This window comes from Mauremys reevesii, linkage group 1 (assembly GCF_016161935.1).
Source record: "Mauremys reevesii isolate NIE-2019 linkage group 1, ASM1616193v1, whole genome shotgun sequence".
In the NCBI taxonomy this organism is placed as follows: domain Eukaryota; kingdom Metazoa; phylum Chordata; order Testudines; family Geoemydidae; genus Mauremys; species Mauremys reevesii.
Genome location: NC_052623.1, coordinates 178,870,749 through 178,879,478, shown reverse-complemented (window position 1 = coordinate 178,879,478; position 8,730 = coordinate 178,870,749). Strand labels below are relative to the sequence as shown.

At 40.8% G+C, this 8,730-nt stretch overlaps 1 long non-coding RNA gene across 4 annotated transcripts; it reads left to right on the top strand.

The window, feature by feature from the left end:
- Positions 1-1,672: 1,672 nt before the first annotated feature.
- LOC120396920 lies at positions 1,673-7,955 on the top strand. Of its 4 annotated transcripts, none has more exons than XR_005593542.1 (4): positions 1,673-1,810; positions 2,711-3,158; positions 3,513-3,573; positions 6,371-7,955. It is a non-coding gene; the product is annotated as an uncharacterized LOC120396920 (long non-coding RNA). The 4 variants fall into 4 exon arrangements; XR_005593544.1 differs by having other exon boundaries at positions 7,195-7,950; XR_005593538.1 differs by having other exon boundaries at positions 2,711-3,573; positions 7,195-7,955.
- Positions 7,956-8,730: the final 775 nt, after the last annotated feature.

Below are 8,730 nucleotides of genomic sequence, written 5' to 3'. Positions count from 1 at the left end.
AGTCTAATGAGATAAATCAATTAACAGCAGGATACCAAGGGAGGAAAAATAACTTTTGAAGTGGTAAGCGAGTGGCCCATTACAGACAGTTGACAAGAAGGTGTGAGTAACAGCAGGGAGAAATCTGGAGAGGTTTTAGTTGTGCGCTGTAGGTGATGGCTAGTGGCGTTCTGTTACTTTATTTGTTGGGCCTGTCTTGTAGTAGGTGACTTCTCAGTACCCTTCTGGCTCTGTCAGTCTGTTTCCTCACTTCACCAGGTGGGTATTGCAGTTTTAAGAATGATTGATAGAGATTCTGTAGGTGTTTGTCTCTGTCAGAGGGATCAGAGCAAATGCGGTTGTATCTTAGAGCTTGGCTGTAGACAATGGATTATGTGATGTGGTCTGGATGAAAGCTGGAGGCATGTAGGTAAGTATAGCGGTCAGTAGGTTTCTGGTATAGGGTGGTGTTTATGTGACCATCGCTTATTAGCACTGTAGTGTCTAGGACAGGGGTAAGCAACCTATGGCACGCGTGCCAAAGGTGGCACGCAAGCTGATTTTCAGTGGCACTCACACTGCCCGGGTCCTGGCCACCAGTCCTGGCTCTGCATTTTAATTTAATTTTAAATGAAGCTTCTTAAACATTTTAAATACCTTATTTACTTTACATACAACAATAGTTTAGTTATATATTATAGACTTATAGAAAGAGACCTTCTAAAAATGTTAAAATGTATTACTGGCACGCAAAACCTTAAATTAGAGTGAATAAATGAAGACTCGGCACACCACTTCTGAAAGGTTGTCAACCCCTGGTCTAGGAAGTGGACCTCTTGTGTGGATTGGTCCAGGCTAAGGTTGATGGTAGGATGGAAATCGTTGAAATCTTGGTTTAATTCCTCAAGGGCCTCCTTCCCACGGGTCCAGATGATGAAGATCTCATCAATGTAGTGTGAGTAGAGTAGAGGCGTAAGGGGACGAGAGCTGAGGAAGTGTTGTTCTAAGTCACCATAAAAATATTGGCATACTGAGAGGCCATGTGGGTACCCATAGCAGTCCCGCTGACTTGAAGGTATAAATTGTCCCCAAATCTGAAATAGTTGTGGGTGAGGACAAAGTCACAAAGTTCAGCCACCAGGTTTGCCGTGATGGTATCAGGGATGCTATTCCTGATGGCTTGTAGTCCATCTTTGTGTGGAATGTTGGTGTAGAGGGTTTCTACATCCATAGTGGCTAGGATGGTGTTTTCTGGAAGACGAGCAAAGGATTGTAGTTTCCTCAGGAAGTCAGTGCTGTCTCAAAGATAGCTGGGAGTGCTGGTAGCATAGGGCCTGAGGAGAGAGTGTACATAGCCAGATAATCCTGCTGTCAGGGTGCCAATGCCTGAGATGGAGTGTCCAGGATTCCCAGATGTATGGATTTTGGGTAGCTGGTAGAATACCCCTGGTCGGGGCTCTAAAGGTGTGTCAGTGTAGATTTGTTCCTGTGCTTCTTTAGGGAGTTTCTTGAACAGATGATGTAGTTTCTTTTGGTAATCCTCAGTGGGGTCAGAGAGTAATGACCTGTAGAATGTGCTGTCAGAGAGTTGCCTAGCAGCCTCTTGTTTGTATTCCAACCTATTCATGATGACTACAGCACCTCCTTTGTCAGTCTCTCTTATTATGATGTCAGAGTTGTTTCTGAGGCTGTAGATGGCATTGTGTTCTGCATGGCTGAGGTAATGGGGAAGTGATGCTGCTTTTCCAAAATTTCAGCTCATGCATGTCTACAGAAGCACTGTATGTAGAAGTCCAGTCTGTTGTTTCGACCTTCAGGAGGAGTCCACACAGTATCCTTTTTGTAGTGTTGGTAGGAAGCTTCCTGTGTGTTAGTGTGCTATTCAGTGGTGTATTGGAAATATTCCTTGAGTTGGAGACGTCAAAAGTAGGATTCTAGGTCACTGCAGAACTGTATCATCTTTGTGGGGGTGGTGGGGCAGAGGGAGAGACCCCGAGGTAGGACAAACTCTTCTGTTGGGCTAAGAGTATAGCTGGATAGATTAACAATATTGTTAGGTAAGTTAAGGGAACCACTGTTGTGGCCCCTTGTGGCATAGGCGCCAACTTGCTCCAGCACCAGTGGGTGCCTCTGCCTCCATGTCCCTTTTCCCGCCCCCATTCCAACCCCATCCCCAAAGTCCCCGCCCTCCCTGTCCCTATTGGATCCCTTCCCCAAATCCCCACCCTGGCCCTGCCTCTTCCCCCAGTGCGCCGCGTTCTCTCTCCTCCCCGCTCTCTCCCTGTCCTGTGAATCAGCTGTTTTGCGGCACAAGCGCTGGGAGGGAGGGGGGAGAAGCAGGACGCGGCAACGTGCTCGCGGGGGAGGCAGAGGTGAGCTGCAGCACGGGAGCGGGGCTGGGCCATGGGGAGCTGCTGGTGGGTGTTGAGCACCCACCAATTTTTTCCATGGGTGCTACAGCATCCATGGAGTCGGTGCCTGTGCCTTGTGGTATATAGGAGTTTAGATAGGTTTTTTTAATCCACCCCTTTCCATAAGTAAAAGTAGTGTTCATATATGCATTTGATGTACTTTGCTTGGGAAAAGAGGTAACTAGGATTTAAGGATAGTTGGCTAGTGACACAGGATCCTTTTGTTGAAATACTAGATTTTAAAGCAAGATCTGGGAAATTTATATGGGTAAAAAAAGGGCAAACTTAGTAAGTGTATCCTTAACTAATGGCCACTGCAGAAGAAGAGTGTATGGCAGCCTGTTTTATCCCACAATTACATCAAGGCATCTCATGTGTTCTCTTGTGGCTGTATCATCCACTCTGCGAAGAGCAAGGTCGTGAACAGATGTAACATAGGACTGTATCGGCTTCCATGGAAGACTTCGAATGATGTTTGGCCTTTTTTTCAATCAGTTTTTTGTGCCTGTGTTTCTCAAAATGTTCACAGCCTATATTGATAGTTGCTCTCCATTTAGGTCTGTCCTTGGCTGTGTCTTCGCAGTTGTCAGTATTTATGCCACACGAGCAGAGATTCTGCTTATGGTTGTCTTTGAAGCATTTATTTTGTCCACTGCACCTTTTGAGTTTCAGCTCACCATAGAGGACTTTTCTGGGGATTCTGTCATCACCCGTTCTGATAACATGACCTGTCTTTCTAAGATGAGCTTTGATAATCAGTGCCTCAAGGTTGGTTCTTTTTGCTCTTTCAAGGATGTTAATGTTTGACACCCTGTATTGACAGTAGACTTTCAGGATAGAGCAAAGACAGAACGTGAAATTTTTCCAGTTGCTTGATGTACCTGTGGTTAACTGTTTACGTTTCAACCTGTATAAAAGGGATGCTATCACCACTGGATTTTATATCATCAGTTTTGTTGACAATTAGATGGTATGCTGGTTGAGTATCCTATGGCAAAGTCTTCCAAAAGCCTGTCCTGCCTTTCTTATTCTGAGTGACATTTTTGATCTAAGGAACCATCACTTGAGATGGTGCTGCCAAGTATGTAAAGTGATTGACATTCTTTAGTTTTGTACCAACAGTGGTGATGTTTGGCATGGTGGTGGTGGTTAACAGAGGACTTCAGTTTTTTCCAGCTTGATGGTGAGTCCAAACTGTGTTTTAGTTGCTTATGGGTACCTACCAAGGATAAGCTGTAGGTTGCATGTTCGATTTCATTTGTTTGATACCTCTTTCCACTTCCTCAACAGTACATAACATGGCAATTTCTTCATGTATGGGGTGCTCTGTTGTTTGTCTAGCACTTGTGGGTTGACAGTAAAGGGATGGTTGAGTAGCTCAGTTAAATGCTACATCTATCGTTCAGAGATGCTTCTTTTGTTGTTGTTTAAGGTAGATTCATCTGAACTCTTTAGTGGAGCGGGTCCCAGTTTTGTTGGGCCACAAATGGCCTTCAGGGAGTCATAAAACAACTTTATATTGTTTGTATCAGCTTAATGCTGTACTTCTACTTTATTTTCCTACCAGTTATCCTGTAGAACATGAAACCATCTTTGAGTCATGGCTTGCAGGCACATGAATTTGTCTTTCTTTGATGTTGATTCTTTGTCATTCTGTCAAGACATAAATACATTGCTCTTCTCCTGGAGGATCTTTTTGATTTCATCATCATTTTCATCAAACCAGTCCTAGAGCCATCTTTGATTTTTGTCTAGAGTTTCTCCTGAGGCTTGAAGAATGGCTAATTTGAATGAATTCCACTTTTCAGGTGTGTTTTTGGGTGATGATGCAATGCTACCAATTTTTTTTCTGTCAGTTTTCCCTCAGATTTTCTTGATGAAATAGATATCTCAACTTTTCTATGTTCAGTTTTGGTTTTATTTGTTCAGCATTGCTTCGTTGGGACACAAAAGAATATAAAAGGCCAATGGCTCTGATCATCCTGTGGTCAGTCCAACAGTTTGTTCTTCACATTTCTCTGCTGATCTCAAGGTCCCTGATGTCTCTTTCCTGTCTGGCATTGTCACTCAAGTCCTAGTGCTTTGACTTCGGGTGCATCCACAAAGTTTTATATTTTGTCAGCTTGCCTGAAGATTGTGTTGGTAATAAAGAGCTTTGGCTCAGCATACTTGCTAAGCAGGAGAAGACCATTCCTGTTAATTTTTCCATTCCATTGTTTCTTTATTCCATCAGTCCAGGCCTCCCTGTCTTTTTTTTTCTAACTCTGGCATTAAAGTCTGCCAGAAGTTTGAGTTTGTCTTCATTGCATTATGTCATCCAAATCAGAATCAAGCTGTTCTTTTATTTCCTTTGTGCTATTTGTTTTGTACAATTCGAGCATAAGCAGCAGAAGGGTGACACCAGGCAGTTAGCTGGGGGGCCCAGAAATATGAGTACATATTTTTAATAGGAAGATTGGGGAAGAAGTTCAAAAGCTCATTGGATAATAGCAATGCCCTTTTCTTTAAGGGCTCCAATCCTCTACGCTTTAATTAGACCCTGTTCTTTCATGTATGGATGTGAGTAATCCCATTGCTTTCAATGACTCTGATTTCCCCAGTTTTATGATGGTGTAACTAATGATTTTAGTGGAGTTACACTGAGACAGAAATAGTCTGAAATAGTGACCAGTCAGTCACATTGGACTATAAACTTACTCACTTCTGTAAGTGTGCAGATAATCAGAGCTTTTGCTCTTTTTCAGGTGAACTTCCCATTTAGAATGTTGCTTCAATAAATATAGCAGAAATTTGTCCTATAGCCACAGACGTTTCAAATACAATGGTAATCCTTTTCCTTTGTATCCTTCCCTATGCTAAATTCCTTGTTTTGAATTTGGATTCAATCTCTTAAAACAACAGCTTCATACTTCATATTTATTATTATGAGGAGGTAGTGTGGTCTAGTGGATAGTGGACTGGGACTCAGGAGACCTTGACTCTGTCCCAGATCTGTTTCTGTGTCTCAGTTTTCCCATCTGTAAAATGGGAATAATGGCATTGACCACCCTTGTAAAGTGCTTTGTGACCTACTAATGAAAAGCACCATACAAGAGCTAGGTATTGTATTAATTAATTATTATTATTATTTATTATTTATTTATTTTATTATGTTTGCATGGCAGTAACAACCTAAGACCACAGTTAGAATTCTGCCCCCAAAATAGCTACTCTATGTTGGGATTGTTACATTTGTCAAGGATTATGAAGGACACTTAGGGCCAGGCTTGAAATCCTTATTCACCCTGTTCAACTTCCACTCTCATGAGTATTCCATTAAAGTCACATGAGTAACTGCTCATCAGCATGAGGAAGGAGCCCAACAGTCTGTTCCTTAATGAAAACATTCTCATGTTCATACTCACGACCATTAATGCTAATGGGAGAGACAAGCATGCATCAGTGGCAGAGCATATCCCCAAAAATTCTACTAGTAACTCTGAAAATGCCAAAGTAAGAGACTTGTAGCAATGTACTTAGTGAAAATGGCTGCTTACTGTGTTAACTCAGCTGCTCCAATGCAGGTAAAAAGTGCTCTTCCATCAGCTTTCATAGGACTTGCTAGACTGGCTCATTTGACATTTAAAATTTCCACTTTGCTTGGTGGAAAGACTGGAGATCTGCCAAAATCTGATTATGTACTGGAGAGTTACAGGTCCCATCCAATCTCCTGTTTTCATTCAAGCAGTAGTCTGAAGTGGGGCAACCACCAAAAAAATTGGTATGACTAGAGAATGGAAGTGTGCCTGGAGCTATGTCTGAAACTCCAATAGCTTTTCTGCATTAGATTTCTAATAATGTTGCCTGTATGCTGAGGCAGAAGTGATTTTACATCAGATCCTACATGGTGCTGAGCTGTCCCCTTTAAATGTAGGTTTCTTTGATCACTCTGCCTCAAAGGAAGTGCAGGGAGTTTACAGGACTGTCTCTTTTGTTCTCAGATTTGATACTGCCTTTTACAGAGAAGAGACATACACACTGTGCTCGCCTACAGAAAGTTATCTCGTTATTGTTTACCTTCATCTCAAGTAAGTCATTTTAGATTGAAAGGATACTATTAGTCCTTTGTGAATGGAAAAGAATAAATGGAATGGGAGCAGAGAGAAAGAAAAGGTAGAAAGTACGGGAGGAAGGAGAGATGAAGGAAAAGCGGGGGGAGAAAGAGGTGTTACTTTCCTCTCTCATCTTTCATCTCTTTTATTTCCTTTCCCCCTTCCCTTTTCCTTAATCATATTTCACCTTCTATTTTCACCTTCCTTATAACCATATATAATAGATTGGCTAAGTTTTTCCCTCTCTTTATTCTTATCCATCCCTTCTCATTCTGTCTCATTTTCCTTTTCTTACCCTCTTCTGCCTTCTCATTTATCACACCTTATTAGCTGTATTTATTCTTCTATACATATATGTCAATAATGTTTAATTAATCTTCCTGCAGTATCCACTGCTTCTGTCAGTCCAGTAATCTGATTATTCCCAATCAATGGATTCATAAAGCAGTACTAGTAATTCATGCTGTGCCACTAATACTAAATTGACTGTTCTCCCATCATCTGGTAGTTCACGCCAATATCATATCTGTACGTTACTGAAGTGTATAACTTGTATCAGTGTGTCCATCAGAAACATACAATTTGACTATACTGGATGTTTGGATAGATAAAAAATTTGGACTGATGAAATTGGGATAAGAGTAAAAGAGGTGAAATGAAAAAAAGTGAAATTTTATGAGAATGCATCAATAGTTTGGCCTGTATTTTCAAAGGTACTCAACACCCACATCTCTCACTGGCTTCAATTGGATTTGTAGATACTCAGCAGCTTTGAAAATCAGACGATAAAACATAGATGTGGAATGGATACTCTATACTTATATCATACTCCCTTGAGCTTCATATCCTGGAGTCAATGAGCGAAAAAGTTAAAGAAAACCACTGGAATTCTGTACCCATTCTAATTTTGAAATCCATTAATCAGAGATAATATTTTCCAACTGAGAACATGTAAGATGTAATCTCAACAGAATACATATAAGGGGCCAATCTCCTCTTAATACCTGCAGAGTTGTCTGCTGAGTTCTCTATACATTTAGATAAGATAATACTCTACAGTACCTGTAAATAGCACACAGAATAAATTTGCTGAAATAGCAGAGAATAAATGTTGAAAGGAGCATCTGCCTCCCTCCATTATAGAAACTATATTGATAAAGCCCCCCCCAAAATAATTTGAAAATTGACTCCTGTTTGAAAATCCAAAAAGCACTAGAGTGATCAGATTGGGAGTTGAGCAACATCAGTTCTATTCCCATGTTTGACATGTCCCACCATGTGACCCTGGTTGAATTGGTTAACCTTTCTGTCCCTTGTTGTCCTCACCTGAAAACTGGGAATAATAATACTTTTCCAAAGTGCTTTGACTTCCATGGCTGAAAATTGCCATATAAGTGCTGAAAACATATTACTATTGTTTTGTTATTTATTATGTTACATACTCTAGCTGGTGAAAGCCAGAGTTGTTGTAACCTTTGGCTGGATGAAACTATATTTTGGATGTGAACTCAGAGTTGGAATATATAGTAGTATCTTTGAATCCTGTAAGAAATTGGCCTGACAAATAAAGTTGTTCTGAAATTTCCTTGGCATGTTTCCAGTGCTTATGGGAAGACTGAATCTTGTTCTTTTCAGCCAGTGTTACCATGATTTTGTTGTGGAGCTGCTGCCACTTGTACTATATGCTAATAATAGCTAGATATTAGCATGAAAGCCAGTGTGTTCAGATACAACATTTCCTGAGACAAGCAATAATCAGTCTGATGTCAATGTCATGCTGCAATCAGACTCTGACAAGGCTTGCAAATATCTTGAAAGGAACTGTTCATCCCTGAAAGCTGCAGATCAAAACCATAACTGAACACAAACTAAAAGGCTGTTGCATGTCAGCTGCATAATATCCATGTTGAACACTGTATGCATAAGCAGAGGCCACTGCTACCACCATCACCAGCAGCAGCTTAAATGGACTGGGTTGGACTACCACTTTAAATCTTATTGCATAATGGTGAAATCTAAAAATAAAGTTTAAAATTCTTTAGTTATCTCTAAAGCCCCACATTGCCCTTTCTGGACTTCAAATTGATTTTAAAAGTGTACTGCAGACTTTGTAAACATTTCAGTGCTTGGGACCTTCTGTCAGTTGCTTGTTGCTCATCTATAACATGAAGAATTGAGGAAACATGGGCTAGTGGTTAAAGCACAGGACTAGTTTAGGAATCAAGAAATCTTGAGTTCATATTATTTCC